Raw genomic sequence first — 14,049 nt, forward strand, 5'->3', positions numbered from 1 at the left:
CTTGTTGAGTGGTTATGCTCCCAACTGTAATTTGGAGTCAAGGTATGAATATTTTATACTCAAAGAGTCACTGAAGATTTTAGGAGGTTTTTAAAAATAAAATGAATACACTCATTTTGTTGGCTCAGGTAGACTATAGCTGGGGGAAAACAAAAATACAGGACGAGCCCTCAATCATGAGTCTTTAAAAAATGAATCAGGATTTGTGTTTTGGGATAATCAGGAGTCCCTGTGGTGAGTACACAGTGTCCTTTGGAGGAAAGAAATACCAGCCTGAAGGAGAACCGGGAAACAAAAACAAAAGCCACCCAAATGCTCCAATCTCGTTTTAAACCAACCCAAATTCCAGAGGTGCCGTTTCAGAAGGGAGCTCTTCATGCCCTGGCAGAAATTAGGTGTCAAGCTAGAGAGCCAGTATTCAGATGCCTGTGGCTTCCTTTCATTGCAAAAATAGATTTAAAAAATAATCCAGTCTTTGGCACATTTTCTCCGAGACGGAGAGACCTGAGTAGCCCCTTTGCTTTCGCTGTATGTTTGTGTTGCACTGAGCTGAGGGCTTTGTGAGCTCATAGGCTACTTCAAAAGCTGTTGAAAACAGTCAAAACCAAAACTGAATACATGTGAATTAAGCATTTCCTTTTTTATATAAATCTGTGAGTTGTTTTTTTTTTTTAAATAACATCTATTGGTTTACATAGAGGGACCCCGTTAAGCAATTTTCACTGGATGGAGTTTTAGCTTGAAAGAACAAAAAGTTTAAGAAGAGTGTCTAGGCTCTTTTAACCTTCAAGCACGGCCACACTTAGGAGGATGATCACCTGAGAATCATAAGTTCTTTCCTGAAGACTCTGTAGAAGGACATTTTGATTACAAATCATTTTTGACATTCATCAAGTACTCAAATATATGTTTTAATTGTGCCTGATGCATATTGCTTCTTTCATAATGCACTAATCTTACTCTAAGCAAAGTATGTAGCAATTTTGAGATAAGGAAGAAAGTTTCTAAGCTTTCATGAGGTGGCTGCCAAGATCATGACCACCCATGGCGTGCTGGGTACATTACCCTTGAGAAGATGCTCTGAAATGATATTGTTTCTTCTTTCCCTTTATCAAAAAGCATGTCTTTCTTTAATTTTTTTGTTTTTTTTTTTCAGTTGGAGTATCACTCTGTTGCCCAGGCTGAAGTGCTGTGGTGTGATCCTAGTTCACTGCAGCCTCAAACTCCTGGCCTCAAGTGATCCTCCCACCTCAGCCTCCTGAGTTGCTCAGAGTACAAGCGCATGCCACCATGCTGGGCTAATTTTTTTTTTTTTTTTTTGGTTGGGAGGAGACGGTCTTCCTATGTTGCCCAGGCTGGTCTCAAGCTGCTGGTCTTGAGTGACCCTTCCCCCTTGGCATCACGACGTGTTGCGATTGCAGGTATAGGCCACCCCACCTGGCCAAAGGCTTATTCTTAGTGTCTAACTTCTGTCCTGGATTCTGGATCCTTTAAATAGGTTCCAACTGTGAGAAGCTCGAAAACATCAGATGCATGCAAATTAAAACCCTAGGTACTAGTTCTACCTGTTAAATTGGCAAAGATTCTAAAATTTGTTAACATGCAGTAGTGGCCAAAGTTTTGCTTAAAAATATGCTTTTGTAGAGGTGTGGGAATAAAATCAGTATAGCTTTTGTGGATAGATTGGTAACCCATGCTTTCTCTTACAATTCTGCTTCTAGTTCTTCATCCTACAACTGTAGAAGTGAACAAAGATTTTCATGTCACATTTATTGTCATAGTGAAAACATGGAAACATCATGCTAATCAGCAGGAGACTAGTTACATAAAGCATACTCATACAAAGGAATTTTAGCAGCCATGAAAAAGGATGGCTAATTGGAATGCGCAGGCACTAAAGGGTCTCCAAAACACAGTGCCACGAGAAAAGGAAAGGGGAGATATAGTCTATTCCTCTTTGCAGACAAAGGCACACATATGCATAGATACATGCAGAAAATTTCTGGGAGGATAGAGAATAAGTTATAACAACTCGTAATCTTTCAGTTATGGAACTGACAATCTGAGGGGAGAGGAGGAAGAATTTGCTTTTTATTTTATACCCTTTTGTACAACTTTGTTTTAAAAAAAATCATAGTTGTATGTTATCTTATTATAATCAGGGTTGTTTATTTATTTATTTAAAATGGAGTCTTGATCTATCACCCAGGCTAGAGGGCAGTGGCATGATCTCAGCTCACCACAACCTCCGCCTCGTGGGTTTAAGTAATTGTCCTGCCTCAGCCTCCCAAGTAGTTGGGATTACAGGAGTCTACCACCATGCCTGGCTAATTTTTGTATTTTTAGTAGAGACAGGGTTTCACCACACTGGCCAGACTGGTTTGGAACTCCTGACCTCAAGTAGATCCACCCCCCTCAGTCTCCCGAGGTGCTGGGATTACAGGCATGAGCCACTGCACCCAGCCTTTTTTTTTTTTTTCTTAATAAGCAAAAAATTCCATCTGTGGCCTTGACTCTACATTTCCTAAATTAATCCACACTACTTCTTGTTTACCACCTGGTCACCTCAGTCTCTCTGACAATCTCTTAAAGCACAAGTGAGAAGTCTAAATTCTTAGCATTGCTGTGCTCAGGTCTTTCCTGTCATATCAAAAACATTACGTTATGTTCCGTGAAACTCCCTGGGCTCCAGACCTCGTCCTTCCCGGTGATGCTCTCCTGGTTCTCTGAACACTTTAGCAGCTGTATCAACCTTCGTGAATGCCACCGTATTCATTTTCTATTGCTGTATAACGAATTGCTATAAACTCAGAGGCTTGAAATACACATTTTATTTTTATTTTTATTTTTTTCTGTCACAGTTTCTGTGGTCAGGAATCCTGGCACAGCTTAGTAGTCCCTCTGCCTCAGGACCCACAACAGGCTGAATTCAAGGTGTTGTCTGGGGCTGGGATCTCATTGCAAGGCTCAGCCAGGGGAGGATCCACTTCCAAGCTCATGAGGCTGTTAGCAGAATTCAGTTCCTTGCCTCCTGTTGAATTGAGGGCCTCAGTCTCTAGCTGGGTTCTAGCTGGGTGAGGCCATCTCAGTTCCTTTCCACGTGGGCCTCCCAACATGGCCCCCAACATACTCCTTGCTAATTTACCAACGCCAGCAAAGCAGAGTTGACCAGCAAGAGGGATATTCCAATTGTGTATAATCTTGTGTGACTCATCTACCAGTTAGAAGCAAGTCAGGAGTCTCACCCACACTCAAGGGGAGAGGATTATGTAAAGGTGTAAATACCAGGAGGTGGGAATAATTGGGGGTCACCTTAGAATCAGCCATTGTCAGGAAGTTGTATGATTGACATTCGGGTAGCCTAAAAGGAATGCCTTCAGGAAAGTCTAATAACCATGAATGATTTTCGCTAAGGGTCTCCTCCTCTCGTCACTTATTTAGAACTTCCCTGGGGTCTTTCCAGACCACTCTTCACCCACCTTATGCTCATTCCTGTATCTCCTTTTCTTCTGGGCTTCATCTGATGATGCCAACCTGTGTTGAAAGATTAATTCCAGCCTTTCCTCCTTTTGTTCTTCACCTGTATCCTGAGGGTTGGGGGAAGTGGCTTGGGAGCAAGGAGAGGTGGGATTACATGGCATTCAGTGGGCTCCTTCTGGGTCTGGTTCCTGGCCCAAGTGTCACCTTCCTGCCAGTCAGGTTCAGCTTGCCTACTGCACCCCTGCACTGCTACTCACAATATGTTACGTTTCCTCTTTTCTTTTCTTGTAAGAGTCATCATCCTCTTAAGTTCCCTGGTGAACTTTTCTGGGAAGGTGAGTCTGGAATCCAGCAGGTGTTCCACAGAGCATAACTGAATGCTTTTGCTATGACAGGGAAGACCATTACCCTTTGAAGTTTATTGTCTTGTTTTTATCTGCTTTCCCTCTAGAGGGTTAAGATGAAGGGGTCTTGTTTTTCCTTGTCCACTGCAATGTTTCCAGGACCTGGAGTGGCTCCTAGCACATGATAAACATCTAATAAGTACCTGTGAAATAAATAATTGGATTAGTCATTGAGTAATCAATGTGTCCTTCGAATCTGGTAGGTAGAGGAAGCACCACTGCTGCTCTGGTCCTAAGGGTCATTTCTCACAACTATTGCTTAGGTAGCTATATGGCTATGAACCTAAACCTTGCAATCTTAGTGTTACTGACTTTTGTCTTACTAATACCTAAGCATTCCTTATCCCTCCCTCTCTTCTCACTAATCATTGAGGATTACAATGGCTAGACTAAGACATACTCCAGGAAATCAGCCCAGGGGGTGGGATGGGACCCTGGAAGTGGCTTCCCATCTTCTGTCTCTGCATTGGTCAGTGGCTAGAAATGTCTGGCTGTAACTAAGAAATAGCTGCAAAATTTGGAGCCTGACAACTGCCCCTGTTTACTTGCATAGTTGTTGCCACAGAGGGCATAATTATAGACGGAGATTGAGAATGGCAGTAATGATGTGTCAGCCTCATAAGGTGCTCAGTGTGTGCCAGGTTGTGAACACTGTGCTTCCTCTGTGGCAGTGTCTCCCTTAATCCTCACACCAGCCCTTCCTGGATGGAGGTGGGGTTGGTTCCCACTGAGGCATCACTAATTCTAAAAACAGCTACCTGGTCAAATGTAAATGCAATTTCTAAACCAGCTTATTAGGCGAATGTCAGTGAAAATAATTTTAATAGCATTCTTGCATTAGGAAGAAGCCTTAATGAAAACACAATTTTAACATAATTAGATTGAAATAGTTCAGCACTGCATACATAATCTGAAATGATCTTACTTAAGCTCACCTAGCACATTGACAAGTCACCGTTGTAAGCTTTTAAGAAATGGATTTCTAATATTTGATTTTTCTTAGTGTTTATTCAAAATTTAATTTTACCATTAAAATTTGCATTATATGGCTCATTAAGGCAACACCTTTCTCATTACTGTAACAAGAAGACACGTTCAAACAAAGACACTTCAGAGTGCTTGGGCCTTTCTGAAGGTCCACACCTCACAGGCCTTCTTTGAGCTGGCCAGTGTTTCTTGCTCTTAGTCACAGATATCTTCTCTCACATTGATAAGAAAGGACATTTTCCGTCAAATTTTAAGTCTTTAAAATATACCATACATTTTCATTGACCTCCTTCTTTTTAAAGTCTATTTCTATTTCTGAAAAGTAATGGTTTCTTTCAGTAGCGTGTACCTGCTATCTCCTCTTCACTGTTTGTGGGTAGGGAGTGAGGGTAGAATTGAGGGTGACAGTCTGCTAGAAGCCCTTCTAAAGAAGGGGAGGGCATCACTGCCCAGCGCCATCCCCACACAGATTGTCCCATAGGGCTGGGAGACAAGGATGGCAAGTTCACAGCGGGAATAATTTTTCCACTGGGCTGGTATGTCTCAAATAGTTATGTAGAGGGGGTAATTGGGTGCTGTTTTCGGTGAACGAAGCATTCCCATGGGCTTGGTGGCATCTTGGAGACACATGCTGTGTGCTAGAACAACCCACAGTGAGACACGACACAGGCTTGCATCTGGTTGTCCCACTTCTGGATTGTGTCACTTTGGGTGACTTTCTTCACTTCTTTGAACTCCAATTTCCTTATCTATGAATTGAGGGTAAAGGGAAGTGATAACCTCCCAAGGTCTTTAGAGGCTTATTATTTAATGAACAAATTCTCACATAGTACCCTCTCAGACAGGAGGTAAGAAGTCAAGTTGTAGTACTTCCAGCCTCACCCTCAGGATATCCCACCGGTTTCTAAGGTAGACCAGTGTCTCCCTAGGACTCGTACAAAGTTGGGAATCTGTTAGCAAGGAAGAGGCATGGAGACATTGCCCAGTGTGTAGAAAACCACCTTGTCTGCCACAACATGCAACACCGGAAGACAGAAGAAGAACCCATGCGGAGAGAAACCTCATCCAAGGAACTGAAGAAAATCCCCAGAGTGAGCCCTCCTGGCTGCTTCTTCCTCACTTGTGCTTAAGAGAACTCCTGTTTTTCGTTCCACCCACCCACTGCCCAATCTTCCTTTTTCCCCAATGTTCATTTTTACTAAATGTCATCTCCACTCATGCCCAAGTTTTATTCTTACTTTCCCACATAGTCCATGTCCAATCCACGAGCAACAGTTGTTGATGAAAACCTCAAACACCTCTCATCCCCCCAGCTGATTCCCTAAAGGTCCAAACTATCTATTATTTCTTTGTAGTTCTTGAGACCACTGGAACTGCTAAGTAAGCATTCTTCTATGCTCGCCTCATGGCAGACAGGAATCTTTAAAAATGTAAATCTGATCATATCGCTTCCATCCTTAAAGCTCTCCAATAACTTCCCATTGAACAAAATGAAATCTCTGCAGAAATAAATCTCTGGAGACATATAGATTGACTACAATCCTCAGCCCCTAAATTATACTATAGAGGGTAGGATGCTTAGGATTCAAATAAAATGGGAAGAAAGTCAGTGACAGTGTAGTCACAGTAGGCCAGAGGTAGAAAGTCCAGACAGAACCACTCACTCATGAGTATGCTGAAAAGTGGAAAAGCAACTATGCAAATAAGCTTCAGCAAAAAAGAAGAGACATAATGTGCTCTGTCTATTAGTATGATTCCAGCTGCAACTATCTGAACATCTGGCAAGCAATGTCTTAGACAAACAGGGATTGTTTTCCCTTATATAACAAGTCCAGAGGTAGGCAACTGATTGACCCCAGTGCTCTGGGTCAGCAGCTCTGCAGTTCTCTCAGAACTGGCCTCCTGATCGCTAAATGACTGCAGTAGCTCAGTGCATCACATCCCCATGGCACCGTCACTGGAAGGGGTAGGGGCCATGTGGGGCTGTGCTCCTCTGCTCACTTCCTATTCTCTCATTGCAGAGAATCAGTCCTTCCCAGAATCTTCCCAGCAGAGCTCAGAATTTGCCTTAAGTCACTTTGGCCAGGACTGTGTCACAAATAACTACAGCCCACTGATCTGGCACATCTTATCTGAGATCAAGGATCTCCCCTAAAGGCCTGAATAAGGTTGGGGTTCCGTAAGCAAAAAAAGCTGGAATATTGCCCAAATAAGCAACACAAGGGCAAACACAATGGCTGCACCATGTGCAGGAAAGGGAGAGGAAGAAGCCAGACTGGAAAAGGCATAATGCAGGGAGCAGAAGAAAGTTCCCCACCAGCAAAGGCTTTGTATGAAATAGGTTTTTTTTTTTTTTAAGCTAAGAGCATAAATTGAGAAACTACTTCTATCCATAACTTATATAACAGGAATTACGAATTCTAACAATTTATCATGCTTTACTTCAATATATTTTTCTTTTGTTAAAGTAAACATACTTTAGTTAACTCAATTAAAATGGCATAAATACAGTGATGCAGTTTTCTGAGGTCATCTGTGTATCTCTATCTAGCTGTCTTTCTGTTTGTCTGCCTATTTATCTATCTTTCTGTCTGTCTATATGCAAAGATGGATGTTTTAGATATAGAATATATAAAGAATATACCTAACAGGGCTAAAAGCTGTGTAAGTGACCCAGAAAAAGCCTGAGATAATGACAATTAATTATAATTAGACAATTAGCAGAAACATCATAGATATAGAAGGCAAATAACTTACGTTTAAACACTCTGTTTGCTAATGTCCTCATTTTTCACAGCCAGAGTCAGATATTGTGAAAAGTTGAAATGTATGCTCAGTAATAATGACTATAATCTTATAAAGGTTTTTCTCCTTTCCTTTTCTTTGTTTCTTTCTCTCTCTTTTTTTAGAGATGGGGTCTTGCTATGTTGCCCAGGCTAAAGTGCAGAGGCTATGCTCCAGCACAATCATAGCACACTGCAGTCTCAAACTCCTGGCCTCAAGCGATCCTCCTGCCTCAACCTCCTGAGTAGTTGAAACTACAGGTGCACTGCACCATGCCAAACTTTCATAAAGGTTTTCTTTTTTTCTTTTTGAGATAGAATCTCGCGGTGTCACACAGGATAGAGTGCGGTGGTGTGATCTCCACTCAGTGCAACCTTTGCCTCCTGAGCTCAAATGATCTTCCCACCTCAGCCTCCCAGGTAACTGGGACTACAGGCTCGCACCACCACGCCTGGTTAATTTTTTGTATTTTTTGTAGAGACAAGGTTTTGCCATGTTGCCCAGGCTTGTCTCGAACTCCTGAGCTCAAGCGATCCACCCACCTTGGCTTCCCAAAGTACTGGGATTACAAATGTGAGTCACCACACCTAACCTCATGAAGGTTTTCATACTCATTTTATTTTAACTTTAAAGAATTGTTTAGAAATGATCACTTCCTGCAGTGGGAAAATGTTATCTGAATTCTAGCGATTTATCATGTTTTACTTTAACGTATTTTTCTTTTGTTAAAGTAAAAATACTTTAGTTAATTCAATTAAAACGGTATAAATACAGTGATGCAATTTTCTGAGATCATCTGTGTATCTCTCTCTAGCTGTCTTTCTGTTTGTCTGCTTATCTGTTTATCTATCTTTCTGTCTATATGCAAAGATGGATGTTTTAGATAGTATTTACCAACTTCTAACACTGGTTGTTCAGTTTACATAATTTTGGGTGATTTCTCTTGCTTTCTTTATACTGCTCTGAATTTTAAAAATTCAGAACTCTTCAAGGGAGCATGTGTTTTATTATCTTAAAAACTTAAAAGAACAGATGATTTAAAAAACAACATAACTTACATAGATTGAGATGGGATAAATGACATTGCTGTGTGTTGCGTGTTTCAGCGTGAATAAAACCAGCATTCAAAATAGTGATTGTTCCTCCTGTTCCCTGCCTGGAATGCCTTCTTATTGCTTCTCATACTATCTCACTCTCCTCTTTGTTTAGCCTTCTTTCAAGACCTAGTTTAGGCAAAGACCACTCTTTCTCTGTTCTGTCACATTTCATTCTATTAACTGTCTGTGTGGTTGAGGCACAATCTGTCTATGACCCATCCAGGGCAGGGGGCCAGGCTTGTCTCTTTGCAATCTTCATGCCCATCACAATGCTTCATGCATGTTATAAGATTCAAAAACGATAAACCCTGGGTTTGAGCAGGTTATCGGAAGGCAAGGGAACATCACTGAGTGGGAAAGGTGATGCAGAGATGAGTCTGAATAGAAACACCGATAAATATAAACACTTGGAGTTTATGGAATGCTTGTGGCAGAAGGTGACTTACATGCCAAGAGGCAATTACTCCAAGTCTGCAAGACATAACAACTAGCTATTATTAACATCTTAAGGGAAATTTTCGGCCCCCAAATTAATACCACTGACTGGTTCTTAGCTTTTCTATGATTTATTTTCCTTCAGCTTACATTTCTTAATTCTTCTGTTCCCTTGTTTCTCCAGTTGTAAACTTAAGATGATGACGTCCTCTGTAGATATCAGTTGTCAAGTGTGCACAAATAACCTGTACCAGGAAGCTAAAATCTGCTCCCAGGCCACTCAGCTGACACCTGACCGAGAGGCTGGCCTCCTCGGTGGAGTTCTGTTTCCTTATCTCTGCACCGGGCAGCCCTGAGTTGGCCTTCCTCTGCAGGGCTGCTTCTTGGCACAGCTCCTAGCCAGTGATAAAGGACTCGACAAACACTGCGTGCTGAATCATATCTGCCAGGGGAGGGTGAACCAGAGGCAAGGCATTGATATGGAGAAGGAAGGCGACATATTTCTGATACCTACTGTGGGTGCCTACGAACAAAAGTCTTTCCTGGATGTGGTTACACAGCACCACACACTAACACTATTCATCATCATCATCATAGCTACTATGGATTTGGGGGCTTTCTCCGTCCCAGGTAGAGGAATGCTTGGCAGATTTGACACCTCAAGCTGGTCATTTTTTAACCACGGACCTTATGATACAATTATTTTCTGTACCAATCATGAAATAAATCAAGTAATAATAGTGGTTAGAAAAGAAACATGAACATGGAACACTTTTTAATGAACTTTGCACACTTAATCATGCCAACAAATAATAATAGCAAAGTGCAAAAAAGCGAACAAGAAATAGTTTAATTCTTTTAAATAGAATGAATGTATATTTTGGAAAAAAAATACAGAAGAATGGATTCTGCAAGTTTCAAAGAATGATTTGTGCATAAATGACAAAATTGAAATAATTTAAATTCTGGTTTTTCAGCTTTATTATCAGTTTTTAATCATTTCTCCTGGCTCCAGACCACTGTTCAAATGCAGAAGTCAGAGACTCCAATTGCACCCAAAGTAGCTCAAAAAATTCTGAACCCTAATGATCTTACTCTAGACATCAGTGCACTTAGCTAAGTCCATGTATGTTATGTCTATGGCTGACTGTATGATTGACCGAGACTCATGTAAATAAAATGTTTACTAAAGGATGGATAACAACAATGTGCTAATTTGACATTTACCTAAGTATTATGCTATTAAAACTAAACAGTAATCACAGTAATTGTTTAGAACTTGTTTTAGATCAGCAATTCTTTCTCCCCAGGTAGGCATATTTTATCACAAATAATGTCTGGAATTTTCAATGCGTGATGATACTTTGAGTTATTGTTGCTTTTAACTTTTGTACGGACCATGAATCCCCTGATTGCTGACTCCCCGGTCCCAGCACTGTGCTGATGAATTCCTGAGGTCCACGGAGCTACTACAGGAGCTGAGATTTATAGCTCTCAAAGCTCAGAAGATAATCGAGAAGATACCTTTGGATAAAGAACCTGAATGTACCAACTAGACTGTTTGAAAAGACACATTTTAATAAATAACCTGAATATATAAGCCAGATTGTTTCAAGGGCTGCAGAAGAAACATTTTAAATCCTTTTTCTGAAAAGACGGGATTTTAATAGATAAAAATAGATAAAAATACAGAAAACGGGATACTAATAGAAACATTCCAGAAAGGCTTAGCATGACAACTCAGCAAAACAACACATCACTGACCACTTTTGACAGCCTGTGGAAATCTTTTGCCTGTAAGGGAAGCCATTGGGTTGTCCTTGATGCTTTTGTTTTTACTCCTGTAACCTAGTCATTAAAACCTCCCACGGAACTTTTGCTCGGTGGCACCTCGGGCTGGGAGAAGACAACGGTCTTCTTGTCCGTCACCCACACATGTCAACGGTTGAAAGTTATAAATCAATACATTCAAAAAAATTGCTCTTTCCTTGATGTAATCCCAAACATATCCATCATACAAACGAAATTAGCTTTCTACAATTTAGTAGTCTTCTTCACATACCTCAAGATAAGCTTCTTCCAAGATGCCATTCCCAAAGAATAAAAATTAGAAGATCAAGAAGGAGCAGATTCAGTTTTGCCTAAGCCTCTTTATATCATCACAGTCATTGTCTCTTGACCAAGTGTTCCACTGTTCTTTCCAGTTTTCATTTGTAAGGCACTTCAAGAGATAATGACAGCGGGTTGATTCTGGTGCTCATATAATACATCACAAATGCGTGAGACAGATTGGATAAGTATAGCTACATATCAGTTAGTGGAAAATCATTGATGTTCGGGTGCATTTTTATTCAATTCAACTATTCTGATACAAAAAAAATTTTTTAAACTTCAGCCAAAAATGTTAGGTTCCTCAGTCATATAAAATAATTGGCTAACTTCATTTCACTGTTTAATGGTTTTCCTGGGTTCTGTAGAGAGCTACAGTCAGCAAAGGTGACACATGCCTGAGACCTGGAGCCATTACTCACTCAGCAAATAATCCTATCACTGGGCTCACGGGAGAATTATCTTTCATGTCTGCACCTTCAACAGGCCTGTCCCACATCCCAAGCAAAAAAGGGAAAAGAAACCCAAGTGAAACAACTAAGGCATTAGTTCTTTGACATATGTCATTTTTTACCTGTCAGTTTTTTGCAACAAGTGCCAAGTTCTGCATTGAGTTAAACATAACATCTAGGTAGTAGGAGCACAAGAAAGATGAGAGAAAGATAAGGGCACAGTGAAGAGCTAGAGTTTATCTTGAATTGAGGACAAAATCAACTTTTAAAGTGCCAGGTTGGTGAATTAACGTGTGTGTGTGTGTGTGTATATGTGGGTGTCTGTCTGCCTGTCTGTCCGTCTGTCTGAATTTCAATACAAGCACAAAGTATTAGGTTTTTCTTTATTTCCACTAAAGACAAAACAATAAGGAATTGACAAATCATTTCTCAAAGGATTAAGGTTAAACACAAAGAGGTCATCCTGACAGCGGTGATGGGGCAGACACTGGGGATCGTTACCTAGGAGAGTTGGGGAATTTCTCTTCCTGGGGTGGGTTGGGGGAGGGGAATGGGAAGGGAGGGACTCACCTCTAGACGATTTCGGGGCAGTCTTGGCCTTGGGGGTGTGACAACGTGTTCAATCTTCCAAGATCCATTCCATCTTGGGATTCCAGGATAATAAAGACCGAACAAACCGCTGGTGTCAAGATAGGTCACATTTTGTCTGAACTTTCTCAACAAGAGTGTTTGCATTTCCAGAAGACCTCTAGCTGATATTGTGATCAGGACAGGGTTGAAGCAATATAAAGTTCTATTCAAATGATGTTACATTTAGTATTCATCTGGTGTCATTCTTCAGAGAAGCACATTTTGCCCTTCAAAAGGAACTCATTCATCTTGACAACGTTCTTGGTCAGCAGGTATTATTATGATAATACCTTCAGTTTATTTAGCATCCCTCATCCCCTTTCAGGCGAGGTCAAAGCCAGTCAGGCAGTCAGTCAACAACATTGATTGAAGTCTCTTAGTGTGTAGAGCTGTGTATTAAATCACCGTCAAACACCAGCCAGCCCAGACCTCACCACATACGGGGCACACCTTTGAGGCTGGCAGGCCACGGGCAGAATCTCGCCCGGAGAGGCCCTGCACCCCAGCCTGCTGGAGCCTCAGTCATCAGCTTGTATTTACTCACATTTAGCTCGGGTTGCAGCAAACCTCTCTACATACAAACTTTTGGAGATTTCTCCTCTGCAGATTCTGTCTGTGCCTGACAAGCCACAAGCATCCTCTCCATGGTTCAGGCAGCTTAAGCTGCCCACGTAGTTAAAAGCAGGAAGCACACAGTTGCCCAGAAATGGAAAGAGCAGACTGACAAACAAAATTAGCTGAACTTTTTTAACCTAAGAAAAAGGGAAGGTGGTTTTCTGAGAGGTGGTGAGCGCAGGTTCTTTCCCCAAATCTGTTTGCCGTCCGGTTGGAGTATACCTTGGACTCTGGCCCAGTTGCTCAATTCCCTGCATCTTACAGAGGACAACAAGAAAGGGCTCAGTTGGGAAGAGGACATATGCTCAAATGACACAGGAAATACAAGCCGATTGTCCAAAAACTAGAAGATAGAGCTAGGCAAAAAGAAAAAATAATTAAATGTCACCGGTAATGACACACCCCCAGGTGCCATCCCTTTTCACTGAGATAAATGTCCACTCAAGTCATTGTCCTGTGTGTTTCTTTGTGTAATGGAAACTACATTACTCAAAATAGGTCTATTTTACATACATGTCATCACATGAAGCACATTGTCCCCTTTTAGCGTGTCCTTTGAACTGCTGTATTTTCCCACATACACCATGCATAGCACGCCTGTTAGATTTCCAAAATGCTCCCTGAGAAACACTGGTGTTTACTTAAGAGACCCTCAAGTAACAAGTTGAAAAACAAATCCAGTTTTACAAAAAATTATGAAATGCCAAAATATAAATTTAATTTAATTTAAAAGAAACAAATTATATGTTACTTTTATAAGCAGTTTTCTATTCAGTTTTTTACATAAAGAATATTGTACTTTTGTGTTCTAAGTTTAATCTGTTAGTAATTTCTATGATCTGTGAGTACAAAGACTCCTCAAAAGTAGCCTAAATGTCAATGTTTTAAGTGGTATGGGAATGTCAAAAATCTTCCTGGAGCCAAGTGTGGTGGTGTGCGCCTGCAGTCCCAGCTACTTAGGAGGCTGAGGTGGGAAGATCACTTGAGACTGGGAGTTTGAGGCTGCAGTAGGCTATAATTGAGCCTGTGAGTAACCACCATACTCCAGCTTGGGTG

This window comes from Macaca nemestrina, chromosome 15 (genome assembly GCF_043159975.1).
Source record: "Macaca nemestrina isolate mMacNem1 chromosome 15, mMacNem.hap1, whole genome shotgun sequence".
In the NCBI taxonomy this organism is placed as follows: Eukaryota; Metazoa; Chordata; class Mammalia; order Primates; family Cercopithecidae; genus Macaca; species Macaca nemestrina.